Here is an 18,470-nt window from a genome sequence, read left to right on the forward strand (position 1 = left end):
TCGGAATACATGCCTACATTACGTTGATGAATTGGAGCTAGTTTTGTGTCACCCTATGTTATGATTGTTACATGATGAACTGCATCCGGCATAAATCTCCATCACCGATCCAATGCCTACGAGCTTTTCACATATTGTTCTTCGCTTATTTACTTTTCAGTTGTTACTATTACAATCACTACAAAACCCAAAAATATTACTTTTGCTACTGTTACCGTTACTTCCATATTACTTTGCTACTAAACACTTTGCTGCAGATACTTAGTTATCCATGTGTGGTTGAATTGACAACTCAACTGCTAATACTTGAGAATATTCTTTGGCTCCCCTTGTGTCGAATCAATAAATTTGGGTGGAATACTCTACCGTCGAAAACTGTTGCGATCCCCTATACTTGTGGGTTATCAAGACTATGTTCTGGCGCTGTTGCCGGGGAGCATAGCTCTATTCTTTGATTCACTTAGGATTTATATCTGCTGGTCACTATGAAGAACTTGAAAGACGCAAAAACAACAATTTATCCCTCAACTACGAGGGGAGGTAAGGAACTGCCATCTAGCTCTTCACTTGATTCACCTTCTGTTTTGAGTAAGCTTGCGACACCTAAACTTGCTTCTGCTATTCATTCTGATATGTCGCATGTTATTGATGATGCCACTTCTGCTATGCATGATACTTATGATGAAACTACTTCTATGCTTGATACTACTGTGCCACTTGGTGAATTTCTTGATGAACAACTTGCTAGGGCTAGAGAGAATGAAATTATTGAAACTGATAATATTGAAGATAGTGATGATGAAGACTCTCCCCCTAATAAATATGAATTACCTGTTGTGCCTGAGGGTTATGTTCTGGATGAAGAATCTGCTAGAGCCATTTTAGCTTGCAATGATAGAAGTGATCTTAAGAAGTTATTAGCTAAATGGAAGTAGCAATCTCTTAATGCTAGAATGAAACCTGACCCTGCTTTTGCTGCTTCACCTATCTGTGTTACTGATAAGGATTATGAATTCTCTGTTGATCCTGAGATAATTACTTTGGTGGAATCTGATCCTTTTTATGGCTATGAATCTGAAACTGTTGTGGCACATCTTACTAAATTGAATGATATAGCCACCCTGTTCACTAATGATGAGAGAACTCGCTACCTTTATATCCTTAAAATATTTCCGTTCTCATTAAAGGGTGATGCTAAGATATGGTTTAATTCTCTTGATCCTGGTTGTGTGCGTAGTCCCCAGGATATGATTTACTACTTCTCTGCTAAATATTTCCCTGCTCATAAGAAACAAGCTGCTTTAAGGGACATATATAATTTTGTGCAAATTGAAGAAGAGAGTCTCCCACAAGCTTGGAGGAGGCTTCTCCAATTACTTACTGCTTTGCCTGATCATCCTCTTAAGAAAAATGAAATACTTGATATCTTTTATAATGGACTAACCGATGCTTCCAGAGATTACCTGGATATTTGTGCTGGTTCTATTTTCAGGGAAAGACCACCGGATGAAGCTGAAATTTTATTGAATAATATGTTGACAAATGAAAACAACTGGACACTTCCTGAGCCAATTCCTGAGCCTATTCCTAAACCAACTGCAAAGAAGAGGGGTGTTCTATTTCTCAGTCCTGAAGATATGCAAGGGGCAAAGAAATCTATGAAAGAAAAAGGTATTAAAGCTGAAGATGTTAAGAATTTACCTCCTATTGAAGAAATACATGGTCTTAGTTTACCGCCTGTTGAAGAAACATATGATCTTAATCCTTCACCTATTGAAGAAACTCATAGTCTTGATAACCCGACACAGGTAGTAAAGGTAAATTCTCTCTATAGATTTGATGAAGGTGATATTGTTGGAAATATGCCCTAGAGGCAATAATAAATGGTTATTATTATATTTCTGTGTTCATGATAATAGTCTTTTATTCATGCTATAATTGTATTGTCCGGAAATCGTAATACATGTGTGAATACATAGACCACAACCTGTCCCTAGTAAGCCTCTAGTTGACTAGCTCGTTGATCAACAGATAGTCATGGTTTCCTGACTATGGACATAGGATGTCATTGATAACGGGATCACATCATTAGGAGAATGATGTGATGGACAAGACCCAACTTAAGCATAGCATAAAAGATCGTGTAGTTTCGTTTGCTAGAGCTTTTCCAATGTCAAGTATCTTTTCCTTAGACCATGAGATCGTGCAACTCCCGGATACCGTTGGAGTGCTTTGGGTGTGCCAAACGTCACAACGTAACTGGGTGACTATAAAGGTGCATTACGGGTATCTCCGAAAGTGTCTGTTGGGTTGGCACGGATCGAGACTGGGATTTGTCACTCCGTGTAAACGGAGAGGTATCTCTGGGCCCACTCGGTAATGCATCATCATAATGAGCTCAATGTGACTAAGGCGTTAGTCACGGGATCATGCATTGCGGTACGAGTAAAGAGACTTGCCGGTAACGAGATTGAACAAGGTATTGGGATACCGACGATCGAATCTCGGGCAAGTAACATACCGATTGACAAAGGGAATTGCATACGGATTGATTGAATCCTCGACACCGTGGTTCACCCGATGATATCATCGTGGAACATGTGGGAGCCAACATGGGTATCCAGATCCCGCTGTTGGTTATTGACCGGAGAGGCGTCTCGGTCATGTCTGCATGTCTCCCGAACCCGTAGGGTCTACACACTTAAGGTCCGGTGACGCTAGGGTTGTAGAGATATATGTATGCGGAAACCCGAAAGTTGTTCGGAGTCCCGGATGAGATCCCGGACGTCACGAGAGGTTCCGGAATGGTCCGGAGGTGAAGAATTATATATAGGAAGTCCAGTTTTGGCCACCGGGAAAGTTTCGGGGGTTATCGGTATTGTACCGAGACCACCGGAAGGGTCCCGGGGGTCCACCGGGTGGGACCACCTGTCCCGGAGGGCCCCGTGGGCTGAAAGTGGAGGGGAACCAGCCCCTAATGGGCTGGGGCGCCACTTTGGGCCTCCCCCCCATGCGCCTAGGGTTGGGAACCCTAGGGGGGGGGGGAGTTTCCCCTTGCCTTGGGGGGCAAGGCAACCCCTTCCCCCTTGGCCGCCGCCCCCCCCCTTGGAGATCCCATCTCCAAGGGCTGCGCACCCCCTTGGGGGCCTATATAAAGGGGGGGGAGGGAGGGCAGCACACCACAGCCTTTGGCGCCTCCCTCCTCCCCTGCAACACCTCTCTCTCGCGCGCAGAAGCTCGGCGAAGGCCTGCCGGAGAGCCGCTACATCCACCACCACGCCGTCGTGCTGTTGGATCTCCATCAACCTCTCCTCCCCCCTTGCTGGATCAAGAAAGGAGGAGACGTCGCTGTACCGTACGTGTGTTGAACGCGGAGGTGTCGTCCGTTCGGCACTCGGTCATCGGTGATTTGGATCACGGCGAGTACGACTCCGTCATCCACGTTCATTGGAACGCTTCCGCTCGCGATCTACAAGGGTATGTAGATCCACTCCTTTCCCCTCGTTGCTAGTAGACTCCATAGATGCATCTTGGTGAGCGTAGGAAAATTTTAAATTATGCTACGATTCCCAACAGTGGCATCATGAGCCAGGCCTATGCGTAGTTACTATGCACGAGTAGAACACAAAGAAGTTGTGGGCGTTGATGTTGCCAATTCTTCTTGCCGCTACTAGTCGTTTCTTGTTTCGGCGGCATTGTAGGATGAAGCGGCCCGGACCGACCTTACACGTACGCTTACGTGAGACAGGTTCCACCGACTGACATGCACTAGTTGCATAAGGTGGCTAGCGGGTGTCTGTCTCTCCTACTTTAGTCGGAACGGATTCGATGAAAAGGGTCCTTATGAAGGGTAAATAGAAATTGGCAAATCACGTTGTGGTCATACGTAGGTAAGAAATCGTTCTTGCTAGAAACCTACAAACCACGTAAAAACTTGCAACAACAATTAGAGGACGTCTAACTTGTTTTTGCAGCAAGTGATATATGTGATATGATATGGCCAGAAGATGTGATGAATGATATATGTGATGTATGAGATTGATCATATTCTTGTAATAGGAATCACGACTTGCATGTCGATGAGTATGACAACCGGCAGGAGCCATAGGAGTTGTCTTTATTATTTTGCATGACCTGCGTGTCATTGAATAACGCCATGTAATTTACTTTACTTTGTTGCTAAACGGTTAGCCATAGAAGTAGAAGTAATCGTTGGCGTGACAACTTCATGAAGACACAATGATGGAGATCATGATGATGGAGATCATGGTGTCATGCCGGTGACGAAGATGATCATGGTGCCCCGAAGATGGAGATCAAAGGAGCATGATGATATTGGCCATATCATGTCACTATTTGATTGCATGTGATGTTTATCATGTTTTTGCATCTTATTTGCTTAGTACGACGGTAGCAAGTAGGATGATCCCTTATAATAATTTCAAGAAAGTGTTCACCCTAACTGTGCACCGTTGCGAAGGTTCGTCGTTTCGAAGCACCACGTGATGATCGGGTGTGATAGATTCTTACGTTCGCATACAACGGGTGTTGACAAGCCTAGCATGTACAGACATGGCCTCGGAACACACGCAATACACTTAGGTTGACAGACATGGCGCGGCTCGGTGATATAAAACCACCCCGATTGCCACCCCTTCACCGTCTCCGCGAATGAGCCCTCGGGCCAGGTGACGGTAGGCATCTTGCTGTAGGGTAACATGACAGAAAACAAAAAATTTCCGACCTACGCACCAGCCCAGGACCACTATGGAGACTGCATACATGGTTTGATCTTTTTCGTTACCGACTCGTAGCGCAGCGGGAAGTTGAGTCGATGACAATCGGCGGTGCAGATCCCCGTAGCTAGGATTTACAACCTCCCAACCGCGAGGATGTATACCCTCATCTGCTCCTCAGACAGCCCTCCGGGAGGCGGTCGAACAGCCCCCCGGATGGTGTCGCGGACGGCCCTTCGGGAGGACCTTCGAAACTCGAACGGTCACTCGGACAGCCCTTCGGGAGGACCTTCGAAACTCGGACGGCCACACGGACAGCCCGTCGGGAGCCAGTCACGAACTAAGACCGAAACTACGATCTCTCTACAGAGTTGCACACATACGGTGTCATCTATCCGGCAGGGCTTCGCCGTCCAGAACTAGTTCCCACCGGAACGCAGACAGCCTTTCGGCTCTACGAAACTGTTTCGCTGGGAGGGAAAGAGAAGCCAGATCATGCATGGCACTTGTATGTGAGAAGGGATAAGTGTGGAGGGCTGCCCCTCCACCTCTATTTATAGGAAATCCCAAGGGGTAGGGTAGTTTCACACAAAAACCCAAAATGCACATGAATGAAGTCCTTCCACAAGGACCTAGGAGTGAAACGAATGAACAAGAGGGTCCCCAAGGGGGGATACCCCATGTGGCCGGACACACCCCCATGAGGGGCCCAAAAAATGGCTCCTATCCATCCATGTCATCCCCAAGATCTTTTGGAGCAAAGCCCCAAAAGGTGGCTTTCCATAAAGTAACCATAAAGCTGATTTTCACTATTCACGACGACATTTTTCAGCGTCTGATCGAACTGAAAATATTTATGTGGGCTAAGAACATTTCCATTACCCACTAAAATGATTTTCAACGCGTTCCGAAACAATTCCGGTTTTGGTGATTTTCATCTGCGAAACGCATCTGAAGTGGCTCCGGCAGCTCCGGAACATTTCCGGTTTTTATCTCAGAAAATTCCAAAAAGCTTCCAGAATGATTCTGGCATCCTCCAAGAATTATCAGGCATGTGCCGAAACCAATTTCACTTAATGGTGTATCCCGAAACAACTTTTCGGTATCATCGAAACTTATCCGACGACCTCTCTCTGCGGTACGATTCCGCTGTCCGAAACTTTTTTGGTGATTTTCTCTCAGACTCGCTGTCTAGTATTCAGCAGATAGATGACCCTTAAGCGTGTGACCCTATAGGTTCGGTGAAGTATAGACATGACCTGGAACCCCTTCCGATCAATGATCAACATCGGAGCCGTGGACACCCATATTGACCCCTATACCCACACGAATGAATATTCGAGTAAACCTCCAGTTGCAGTGAGCTATTCCTGTTGCTTCGCGATATGTCACAAACACCCGAGGTGAGATTTGTTGCATACCTGTGGACGAACAATTTTTCCACCACGCAAGTTACCTCGTTACCGGTTTTGTTCTCTTTTCTCGTTTTCGTGTTCCGGCATCCCACTGATCAAATCACAAAGTGTCTGGCCAGACGATGATGGACACCGTAACACCGAGAGGGCCCGAGTATATCTCTCCATCGTCGGTGGAGCAAATCCCAATCTCGAGCTATCAAGTTACTTAACATACTTTCCCATGAACCCGTAAGCCGCTGTAATAGCCATCCAGTTACGGATGACGTTTAACAAACCCCAAAGTTCATGAAGCAAGCATGAAGAAACTCGAGACTCTCATGGTCTAAGGAATTATGCAAACATTAACTATCTCTGTGTTATAAACCATTAACTTGTGACGAATGTATCTCATAGGATAACATCAACTCGGGTCGATTCAACACAAATGTTCTCTTAACATTGTGCCCTCAAAGTTGCTGGCATTGACATGCCCATGATCAGGAAAACAGAACCATCATGCAACACTTGAGCTAGTCTTAGAGGCCAGACTAAGAATACTTCTTACCGTTTATTATTCCACACGTGCATATGAGTCTTCCTCCGAGCCTCGTGTTATTACAAACTCGAGAACCATAGCAGTTATAGCATGGAAGATAAAACATAATTATGAACTTGGAGATAAATAATATCATTTATTATTGCCTCTAGGGCATATCTCCTATAGACTCCCACTTGCACTAGAGTCAATAATCTAGTTAATGCTAATACACTTCACACCTGTGGCACACCGGTGTAAATATGCTTCGTTTGTGGTATAGCCTTATGTCCAACGGATCTGATGACTTCCGCTCCGTGTGTATCTTTGCATGTCCTCGCGCTTTCACGTTTTCACAAAATTCATATTTTGTGTGGACTTGGCTTTGTATGTATGTGAATCACAGGTCGAACCTGGATTCCTCAAACTGAGTTATGGAGCAACTACCTGCAGTAGTGTCCCATTGTCAAAAGCCATCTTGGAACCATGCTAAGTTCATGAATGAACTATATAATTCAACATCTTCTTTGTCGCTTCTAAAGCGTCAACATACTTAGCCCTTGTTATAGAATTCGCCATAGTAACTAGTTTGAACAAATTCCAACTAACTGTGCCACCACATTGTGTGTTACACAAAAACCTTAATTTAAATCGAAAATCGCATGGAGAAAAGATGAAGACTGTATCGATGTAACATTTTACAACGAACTCTTCATGATCTCTGCTTGCGAGAAAACCATGTCATCAGTACTTACTCTAGTACTCTGTGACATCTTTCACTGTTGTCCCATGATCAGTAATTGGATCACTTTGGTATCCATACTCGCAACACCTTGGGAGTATCAGACATATCTGGTTGTTTTACATACCATGGAATACATGATTAATCCAAACACAAAAGTGTGTGGAATCTGCATCATGTATTTTGCTCATCAGTGTTTTGGGACACCGAGTCTTGCAAAAAACTCCTCCATGTGACTCCGACAAGAATCACTCCTTGGTGGTTTTAAATGTTAAAAGGTTTTAGCACCTTGTCAATATGTATTCATTGCTTAGCCCTATTAGGTAAATCTATCTCCATAGATCATTATGCCTAATATTGAGGCTATTTAGCCTAAGCACTTCATCAAAAAATATATTTTCAAATGAAGTCCTAATTCGTGTCAAGAAATTTATTTCCAATTAACAATGTGTCAAGCACACAAGGTTTTTAGAAATATTATTACGCTCCCACTTACTTTCTTGAATTACAAGCATCTTCGTTACCCATTGATGAAGTCAAACCCCTTTGACCATTTCATCAAAGCATGAAGATTCCAACTCCATTTTGCTCTCTACTGTCCATCGCTGGAACTCTGGAGTTTGCACCCTTACTAGCATCTTCTGGATAGACAAAATGCCTTGGACTGTAACACATGCAAGTCCTTGGTTTCATTTCCATCAGATGGAAATCCTATTGTAATCCATGTTTCATATGTCATGATTGAAATATGTATTATTTGCTAGTTCAACCCGAACCGACTTTAAGCATCACTATGATGAAAACAACCTCATCGTAGTCAACTCTTGAACTTGTTATTTCAATAAGTTGAGCTTTATGGATAAAACATTTTTATCCATATCAGTTTTAAGTTCCATAAATATTCCTTAGACTCTAAGTCTTCTGGAAGGTGTATCAAGGTTTTAATCTTGAATCACTTATATGGAAACTAACTCGGGTTGTATTGGCATTTAGCCAATTCCGGAGTCAGGGCCCATCAACGCTTCCTTGTGTATCGTAGGTATAATGTTGTCTAACAACAATATCTCGTTTGCGCACCTGAGAGGTTTGCACGAGCCTTGCCTACGTGGTTCAGCTGCAAGTTCGACCGAAGTTCATACATTTTATTGTAGAGACTTCCGTATCAGTCGCAGTAGGAAACTCTGGAATTTCTTCCAAGGTCTCTTTCCTTTGATCTGATGAAGATACTGTTTATCTCGTCGAGTTGCACTATTCTCCCACTCAACTTTTAGAAAGAACCATTCTCTTTTAAAGCATACCGTTCTTTGTGGCAAACATATTTGCCTCGGTATAGTGAGGGAGGAATACCCAATGACTTGGGATAACCTACAAAGTAGCACTTGTCTGATTTGGAATAGGTTTGTAACCTTTTACACAAGCCCCATATTCCAAATGTTAAGAAAAGATACAACATGGTTGGGCGTACCATACCATGGCTTCATTTCAACAGACCTGTTGAAGCTCTTTTCAGTGTAAAAGCCGTAGTCTCTAAAGCATCACTCTTTAAAAGGGATAATGGCAAATTTATTTATGTCATCTTTGATCTTACCATGTCATAAATGGTTCGATTACATCTTCACGGACTTTCCACTTGAAGTGGTGTTCCGGGAGGTGCAAGTTTATGAAACCCCTTTCACAACTCATTAGACATTCGCTAAACTTGTAACTCAAACTTTCCTTTCTGCAATCGAATTGTAGAAACATAATTTTCTTGTTACAATAACTTCTACTTCATTTTTGAAAACCTTTCGAATGATTTCAAAAGATCTAGACTTACGTCTCATCAAGTAAATATCCATATATCTACTTGAGTCATTTCTGAAGATAAATCCACCACTAACAACACTTATCGGACTACACACATCAAATGTATGATCACTAATAAGTTTGTTGTTCGTTCCTTATGGCCTGTGAACGGTATTTTAGTCACTTCACTTTTCGGAGGAAAGTTGCAAGTGTCAGATGATTCAAAATCAAAAAGACTTCAAAATCCATCATAATGGAATTTTCCATGCGGGTTTCTCCAATGTGACCAAATGTAGTGCCACACTTGTGTGGTATTCTTTTAGTCTTGCGACATTTAGCGTCAGTGTTATGGATGTATCATATTACCATCAATATTCATAACATACATACCTTCTTGGATGGAAGCATGGCCCTTCATGTGATTCATAATACTTAACAACAATTGTTGTTTTTATGAACAACTCTTTTGCAACAAACATTGTGCAATGGGCTAGAGTGTATGAAACTCTAAAATGAATTATGAAAGTAAACCCAGAGGTATTGTATTATTATCAATATTCATAACATACATCTCATTCATAATGAAAGTATGGCCCTTGTGTTATTCATAACATCGAACATAAAAAATTCTCTTATGAACAACCTTCTTGCAAGATACCTTATGCAATGGGCTAGAGTTTGTAAAACTCTAAATGAATTATGAAAATAAATACAGACGGCAATACACCGATGGAAGGTATAGTAACATTTAGTATGTTCCCTGTGTATACCTTAACCTCATTTCTGGCTAGTCTTTTTAGGCCATAGTAGCTCTTAAAGTGATTCGCAATTGAATGCAATCGAGCGGGTATCTTTCTGATTAACTCACAATACCCAAAAATTAGTGATTAACATGTGTAACCATAATTCCCAAGAACTATATCTTTGACCAGCCTACTATACATCAAAAACTTGTATGACATTCATACATGAGCTGGATATTCCAGTCATCTTTCTTTCTGCCTTTATACTGCTAACAGTTTAACTTTTAGTATTTCTCCTACTCGCAAAAGAAGCACCCAACTTAAGAGTGGCGTTAGCCCCGGACTTCCTAGGCGTGTAAGTCATACTAACACCCTTTGGACACTTTCTTTCTCTTTAAGTTGTTGTTTTATTCACCTTTCATTATATGACAGGCGTTCTTCTGGATCCCTTTCCCAACAGTCAAATGCATAGTAAACACTTTTACTAATACTTGCAAACAAACATTGCTTTGTTTGTATCTGAAAATAATTTTCAGTTCCATGAATATCATATAACTATCCCAACTTTCGAAGTTTGGGTTTCATGGAAGCAAACATACCACTTGAGCGTAACAGAATTCTAGCTTTTGGATCAAAGGACGAGAGTCACATGATCCATAGCATTAGCGGGAGGATACGGAAAGCACGCGATAGGACAAAATCCTTCTTGGCACTTTTGAGGACAATCCTCACATTACGTTACCAAACATAAAGTTTTAACCAGATATTTAACAGCTATTCAATTTTAACAGGGAAGGTGGAAACGCGAGCCATTATTCCACAACTATTTTGCAAGAAACACTTAGACAGTGTTCATAATTAATTACACTGAGAATTAAACATGTTAATTCAACAGTGCGCTCCCACTCAAATCAATATCTCTCATAATTGATTTAGAGTGATTCAAGATCCATATTTCTATTCGATGCCATTGACGGGTTCATCACTGATGACACGAATTTCAATCGGTAGGCCAACTTGCCGATCACATCACTATGTGATTCTTGTTCATCTTTCGATGGGCGTGTTCTGAGCTCAGGACTCTCCTGCCTGAAGGTCAAAGACAACCAAGTGATCTTGCTGCGAGGTCTGACCTCACTCGCCTCATTCCTCTCAATTCGTTCGTGCTCATGTGTACATGGCGCACCCCGAAAAGATACGAATTTCAGACGGTGCTACACTTGGGTGAACACTAACTACTTTGATATTTTAAGTGAGAGATCACCCTAATAAAAAGCGACTACCACGCAATCAAGAAGGGTGCATCATAAGGGATAAATATCTCAGGCAATTCATAATAGCATGATATGGTATAGCCCTTCCTGACGGAGAAGTATTTCATTTCTTCATCTTCGGCATTCGCGTCGGTGTTCACCTTCATGAAGATTGCCACCACCCTGTTGATGCACCAGATAATATTGCTATCTCTATAGCTAATAAAATAAGTGCATTACTTAAGGTTGACACGCAGGTCATTAAAGTGACAATCATATGGCTCCAGCCATCATGCCGAATCATGATACGCAGGTCATGTTAATTACATCATATAGGCATCATACATAATCAAATTGAATATGAGCATTGCTATACCACATCACATGCATATCCTGCAAAACCAAGTTAGACGCCTCTAATCGGTTTATGCAAAATTTTATTTTTCGTGGCTTCTAAGGTTTTCACTTAAACCGCAGCTACCAACGTTTTATCATCAAGTATGATTATTCAAGTTGCTAGATTAACATCTCGGGGTGTATGAAACAGGAGATAATTAAATCTTGAGCCCCATACTAAACTTCATCATACGCATGACCCCCGTGCAGATCATATCTGCAATGCCCTTTCATCTGCGAATTTCATCTTTCTTTTGACTACGGCAGAACCCAAAGAACTGATAGCACTTCCATGATCAATCAGGATCACGGATTGCCAGAACTTTGTCAAATTCCACCATGCTGTCTCGAGATTGAGCAAACGCAAATTCTAGGGAAGCAACAAGAACGTCGGGTAACAGATTTCATCTGTCACCCGCATAAATAATTTTAAGCAATAGATCTCATCTACTACCTAATTATATTATGCAATACCCATACATCTTCATGTATTCTAGATCGAAACCTGCATCTACGCATAGCACGGCTCTTGATGCCACTGTAGGGTAACGTGACAGAAAACAAAAAAATTCCGACCTACGCACCAGCCCAGGACCACTATGGAGACTGCATACATGGTTTGATCTTTTTCGTTACCGACTCGTAGCGCAGCGGGAAGTAGAGTCGATGACGATCGGCAGTGCAGATCCCCGCAGCTAGGATTTACAACCTCCCAACCGCGAGGATGTATACTCTCATCTGCTCCTCAGACAGCCCTCCGGGAGGCGGTCGAACAGCCCCCCGGACGGTGTCGCGGACAGCCCTTCGGGAGGACCTTCGAAACTCGAACGGTCACTCGGACAGCCCTTCGGGAGGACCTTCGAAACTCGGACGGCCACACGGACAGCCCGTCGGGAGCCACTCATGAACTAAGACCGAAACTACGATCTCTCTACGGAGTTGCACACATACGGTGTCATCTATCCGGCAGGGCTTCGCCGTCCAGAACTAGTTCCCACCGGAACCCAGACAGCCTTTCGGCTCTACGAAACTGTTTCGCTGGGAGGGAAAGAGAAGCCAGATCATGCATGGCACTTGTATGTGAGAAGGGATAAGTGTGGAGGGCTGCCCCTCCACCTCTATTTATAGGAAATCCCAAGGGGTAGGGTAGTTTCACACAAAAACCCAAAATGCACATGAATGAAGTCCTTCCACAAGGACCTAGGAGTGAAACGAATGAACAAGAGGGTCCCCAAGGGGGATACCCCATGTAGCCGGCCACCCCCCTATGAGGGGCCCAAAAAATGGCTCATATCCATCCATGTCATCCCCAAGATCTTTTGGAGCAAAGCCCCAAAAGGTGGCTTTCCATAAAGTAACCATAAAGCTGATTTTCACTATTCACGACGACATTTTCCTGCGTCTGATCGAACTGAAAATATTTATGTGGGCCAAGAACATTTCCATTACCCACTAAAATGATTTTTAACGCGTTCCGAAACAATTCCGGTTTTAGTGATTTTCATCTGCGAAACGCATCTGAAGTGGCTCCGGCAGCTCCGGAACATTTCCGGTTTTTCTCTCAGAAAATTCCAAAAAGCTTCCAAAATGATTCTGGCATCCTCCAAGAATTATCAGGCATGTGCCGAAACCAATTTCACTTAATGGTGTATCCCGAAACAACTTTTCGGTATCATCGAAACTTATCCGATGACCTCTCTCTGCGGTACGATTCCGCTGTCCGAAACTTTTCGGTGTCCGAAACTTTTTCGGTGATTTTCTCTCAGACTCCCTGTCTAGTATTCAGCAGATAGATGACCCTTAAGCGTGTGACCCTATAGGTTCGGTGAAGTATAGACATGACCTGGAACCCCTTCCGATCAATGATCAACATCGGAGCCGTGGACACCCATATTGACCCCTATACCCACACGAATGAATATTCGAGTAAACCGCCAGTTGCAGTGAGCTATTCCTGTTGCTTCGCGATATGTCACAAACACCCGAGGTGAGATTTGTTGCATCCCTGTGGACGAACAATTTGTCCATCACGCAAGTTACCTCGTTACCGGTTTTGTTCTCTTTTCTCGTTTCCGTGTTCCGGCATCCCAGTGATCAAATCACAAAGTGTCTTGGCCAGACGATGATGGACACCGTAACACCGAGAGGGCCCGAGTATATCTCTCCATCGTCGGAGGAGCAAATCCCAATCTCGAGCTATCAAGTTACTTAACATACTTTCCCATGAACCCGGAAGCCGCCGTAATAGCCATCCAGTTACGGATGACGTTTAACAAACCCCAAAGTTCATGAAGCAAGCATGAAGAAACTCGATATTCTCATGGTCTAAGGAATTATGCAAACATTAACTATCTCTGTGTTATAAACCATTAACTTGTGACAAATGTATCTCATAGCATAACATCAATCCGGGTTGATTCAACACAAATGTTCTTTTAACATTGTGCCCTCAAAGTTGCTGGCATTGACATGTCCATGATCAGGAAAACAGAACCATCATGCAACACTTGAGCTAGTCTTAGAGGCCAGACTAAGAATACTTCTTACCGTTTATTATTCCACACGTGCATATGAGTCTTCCTCCGAGCCTCGTGTTATTGCAGACTCGAGAACCATAGCAGTTATAGCATGGAACATAAAACATAATTATGAACTTGGAGATAAATAATATCATTTATTATTGCCTCTAGGGCATATCTCCTACACTTGCCTACCATGGCACCTCCACACTTTGCTTGTTGACCGCCCACTACTTTCGGCCTTACATTGAAGGTCTTCAACCACAAGCCGAAGTGAGGCGGGATGCGTAGAAAAGCCGCACAAACGACGATAAACGCCGAAATATTGAGGATGGAGTTGGGGGCTAGGTCGTGAAAATCCAGCCCGTAGTAAAACATCAACCCGCGGACGAATGGGTGAAGAGGGAACCCAAGCCCGCAGACGAAGTGGGTAAGAAACACAACCCTCTCATGGGGCTCGGGAGTGGGGACAATCTGTCCCTTGGCCGGGAGTCGATGGGCGATCTCTTTCGCCAGATATCCGGCCTCCCAGAGCTCCTTGATATCCTTCTTCACGGAAGAGGCCATCCACTTACCTCCAGCTCAGGATCCTGACATCCTCGAAGTACTTTGTCGAGCGAAGGAAAAGCTAAAGCTTGGGCGCTGGAGCTCAAGGATGGAAGGGCTGAGGAAGAGAAAGGGCGTGAGCTGGTCAGCTGTTCGTGAGGTCCCAAATCGTTGGAGATTTTTTCCGCTTCTTGCGAAGACTCGGTTCTTCCGATTAGGCATGTATAACGCCCCTAATTCGGCCTTCCGAATACCAGGGGCTTCGCCAACTTTATTCATTGTCAAACTCCGATGGCTAAGTGAGGGCGGTAAAGGCCGCATAGTCTGATTACCTTGTTCGTTGCGCTAAACACCTCCTTTAAGGACCAGAATGTGAGTAAAGAGTGTTTAGATTTATCCCGAACACCCCCGTACTATCTACGTGGGAGCAGAAGCCGATGACTGGTCATCCCTCAGATTTAATAAATGGCCGCACAGGAGGTAAAAATTTAAGATCATAAACATTATACTACATAACATCCTTGTTCCATATTACATGGCAAGATAATACACATGTTCTTGTGGGAAAATAATATCCTTCAAACATTCCTCCGCCGCAAGGCGGGAACCCTCCAGGACACCATCGAAATAATGCTCGGGTCGACGATGCTCCTTGCCCTCTGGCGGTCCCTCGGTCATCAGCTTCTTGGCATCCAGCTTTGCCCAATGCGTCTTGACGCGAGCAAAAGCCATACGCGCACCTTCAATACAGACCGACCGCTTCACGGCTTCGAGCCGCGGACAGGCACTCACCAGCCGCTGCACAAGTCCGAAATAGCTGACAGGTGTACAATCGGCAGGCCACAGCCGGACTATCAGGTCTTCATGGCCAGTTCGGCCAACCTGTGCAGTTCGACCAGCTGCTTTAGCTGGTCGCTGAAGATCACCGGATGTTAGGATCCCAGATATTGGGACCAGAACAGCTTCTCCATTGACATCCCTTCTCCGGCTCTATAATTCTCGGCCGCGTCCGACACACTGTGCGGCAGACCTGCAAATGCCCCTGGAAAACCAAAAATTCAGGACAAGTACAAGGGACATTTTTTCCACATATTTTCTCGGCATGGTGCAAGACTCACCCGCCGCAATTTTCTGGGCCACTTGAATCTACTGGAGGGAGCTCTGGGCCTCGGCTCGTGCATCCTGCGCGCTCTGACGAGCCTTCGCCAATTCGGACTCCTGCACCTTAAAATCGCGCTCCAAGGACTCAAACTTCTCTATCGCGTCCTGGAGCTGCTGTTGCGCCTCGCCAACCCAGGCCTCGTGCTTCTCGCGCGACGCGCGTTCCTTGGCCGCTTTGTCCTCGGCCTCGGCTAGCGCCTTCTTAAGGGCGACCACCTCGGTCGTGGCCCCTAACAAAGTTTATGACACTTTAAGTCCCGTCGGACTATTCATTTTCGAAATGTACCCACAGGTTACTGCATACCTTGGCTCTCCTCCAACTGCTTCTTCACGTGCCCGAGCTCCTCCTCGGTCCGTTCGAGTTTCTGGTTCAGTCCGGAGATCAACTTGGGCAGTGGCAGCCTGCAGCGATACCTGCTTATTCACATAGACAACTCACGTTAGACTCCTGCGATTTTTGATCCTGTGTTCAGCTTTTCCTCCCGAACACCAACCAAAGCATCAGGGGCTACTGTCTATACTGTGATATTTCTTACAATGACATGACTTACCTCAAAGCCTGTTAGAAGGCTAGTGCAGGCTTCGGTCAGTCCGTTTTTAACAAACTGAACCTTCTCTATTACCGTGTCCATAAGGACACGATGTTCATCCACGATAGAGGCGCCTCGTAGCGCCTCCAGCAGATTATCCGGTGCCTCTGGTTGGACAGAGGTCACCGGTGGAGCAGGCACACTCCCTCCTTGTGGGGAATGCCGTTCGCCGGACCCCGGAGCCGTGTTGATTTCCGGAATGGTATCCGGCTGGGGTCCGAAGGGAACTTGGGCCCCGTCACCAGTCCCCATGGGTGCTTTTTCCCCCATGTGTCCAGCGTCCGAGGAGTCATCCTGGGGCGTCACCCCGATGATCTCCGAAACCTCCCCCCGACCTGGGAAGGTCTTTTTGGACACCACCTCGTCATCACCCCTGGGTGAGACGGAATGAGCAGGTGGTGGATACATGCTAGCCATCTCCTCCGTGTCCAGCGAATCCTTTGTCGAGGATCACGGAGAGCCGTCGCGTGTCGGACTACAGTGACAAAAGTTTACAATATATGAATATTACAAACCAGGAAGGCTAGACTTTTGCGAATTCTAGTACTTACGAAACGGCCCGAGGCTTGGTCCGGCGAGGTCGTTCTGGACTGCTGTCGACGTCCCATGCGGAGTTATCCGCGAGGGAGCCTTTTACCCTCTTAGGCGCTTCCGCCTCCGGGCTCGTGGGGGCCGCTCTCTTCTTCCTCCCCGCTTCAGGTGGGGAGTCGTTTTCTTCTTCCTCTTCATCGCTGTCGTCAGCAGACGAAGAAGAAGTCTCGCTTTCGGACGCCTCATGTGTTGTTATATACAACCTAAAAACAGTAATCAATCTTGGAGAATAATAAAAATTCAACAGATCATCATAAGGAAAATCATGCCCCAAAACATTTATTAGTCCTGTAACCTGGAAATGAAAGCAAAAGATCTCATACAACCTTTTCTGAAAGCAGTTGGCTCTAGTACCAGTACAATATCTTGCAGCATATGGTTGCAGAGGAGAAGCGTTCAACTACTTTGGCCTATTCAAAATGAATGTCCGTATAGAGCCATTTGCTTCCGCTAGTACCCAACAAATTAGGGAGAAGAAAATGCTTATTATTTTTTGGTGAATCCAATCGGAGGTTCTTACAGATGAAATTTATCAGAAGGATACAGATCCTAAAGAAGGGAATATACATCGATTATTATAAGTGAAGAAACATCATAGTAGAGGTGGCGCCTAGATCTGGAAGGGACGCTACCTGGATGGAACGGGGTGGTACTTAGAGACGGATGCTAAGGCGGCCGAGTGACGGCAGTGGCGGCGACGTTGACGGAGACCCTCCCGCGGAGGCAGCAGGGAGGTTGACGGCGATATTCCAGAGAGGGTCGTTCCGTGGTCGATGACCCTACAAATATGGCGGAGGGGGCAGCCGAGAGATTGGAGGAGGCGGAGCCGGCGGCGAGGGATTCAACGCGCAGCCCGGCGCGGCGGCGGCGAGGGATTTGGGACGGAACTGAGACTGGGAAGATAAGGGTGGGTACTGATTTGGGATTTATTTTCGCCAGGGCTTTATATCATTCGGTGAGCGGCGGGCCAGAATTCGGCTAAGCGGCGGGACGGGCTTTCATTTTGGCTCGCGTAGCTGAAATTCCATAGCGCCAAACATGGGCCTCTTTTTCCTGCGAGTTAGCCACGACAGGGAAACAGGTTAGTTCTGTGGGCTGAGCACGGGCCGACACCAATATTACTAATTATGTGAGTCTTCGGTTGGCACACAGGAATATACCTCATTTTGCCGTTTGTCTAAAAAAAACCTTATTTTCCTGTGAGCTAGTGCGGGCCTGACAGGAAAAAATGTTGACCACAGAAATATTTCAGTTTCTGGTAGTGTTTGGGGGATTTGGGGGAGACGCTAGGAAGCTGACTTGCCTTTTTGCATATTACTCCTTGGTTGCTATTTCTCCACTGGATACAAAGTCATGAGTGTGCAACACATAGGCCTATGGTCACCATGGAACTAATTAGCTGGTTGCAATTAGTACATCTTCAGCCACCAAACCGCTTGGTGACAAAATATCTGGTGGCAAATGATATATTTTCTT

The 18,470-nt window shown here is 45.0% G+C and overlaps 1 long non-coding RNA gene across 3 annotated transcripts; it reads right to left on the reverse strand.

The window, feature by feature from the left end:
• Window positions 1-15,133: 15,133 nt before the first annotated feature.
• On the reverse strand, window positions 15,134-17,889 carry LOC120968284 (uncharacterized). Of its 3 annotated transcripts, none has more exons than XR_012189015.1 (6): window positions 17,627-17,889; window positions 16,955-17,444; window positions 16,365-16,878; window positions 16,118-16,227; window positions 15,771-16,043; window positions 15,134-15,694 (listed from the first exon to the last, which is right to left on the reverse strand). It is a non-coding gene; the product is annotated as an uncharacterized lncRNA (long non-coding RNA). The 3 variants fall into 3 exon arrangements; XR_012189014.1 differs by having other exon boundaries at window positions 16,955-17,197; window positions 17,321-17,889; XR_005762649.2 differs by having other exon boundaries at window positions 16,955-17,889.
• Between the last annotated feature and the right edge of the window lie 581 nt (window positions 17,890-18,470).

The sequence above is a fragment of the Aegilops tauschii genome, chromosome 7 (genome assembly GCF_002575655.3).
Source record: "Aegilops tauschii subsp. strangulata cultivar AL8/78 chromosome 7, Aet v6.0, whole genome shotgun sequence".
NCBI classification, from domain to species: Eukaryota; Viridiplantae; Streptophyta; class Magnoliopsida; order Poales; family Poaceae; genus Aegilops; species Aegilops tauschii.